This window comes from Penaeus monodon, chromosome 20 (assembly GCF_015228065.2).
Source record: "Penaeus monodon isolate SGIC_2016 chromosome 20, NSTDA_Pmon_1, whole genome shotgun sequence".
Classification (NCBI taxonomy): domain Eukaryota; kingdom Metazoa; phylum Arthropoda; class Malacostraca; order Decapoda; family Penaeidae; genus Penaeus; species Penaeus monodon.
Genome location: NC_051405.1, coordinates 31650439 through 31650641, shown reverse-complemented (window position 1 = coordinate 31650641; position 203 = coordinate 31650439). Strand labels below are relative to the sequence as shown.

At 53.7% G+C, this 203-nt stretch overlaps 1 protein-coding gene across 1 annotated transcript in view; it reads left to right on the top strand.

Annotated features, from left to right (window-relative positions):
- Positions 1 to 203, top strand: part of LOC119585772 (tyrosine-protein phosphatase Lar-like) — a gene marked incomplete at its 5' end in the record, with an annotated part of 244437 nt that overhangs the window by 1920 nt on the left and 242314 nt on the right.

Genomic DNA, 203 nt, shown 5'->3' with positions numbered 1-203 from the left:
AAGCGTGGGCGGAGGGGGGAAAGGAACATGAAGGAGGCTGGCAACTTAGAGGCAACGTCGACTGTTGCGAGAAGCAGGGAGGGTAAGAGGATAAGACGGGAAGAGGGAAGCAGGTCAAACTTGGGTGTTGGAAGGGATGTTGGATGTTGGAAGGAATGTGAGGGAGAAAGTCGCGGGGAAGACGGACAAATAAGCAGATAGAC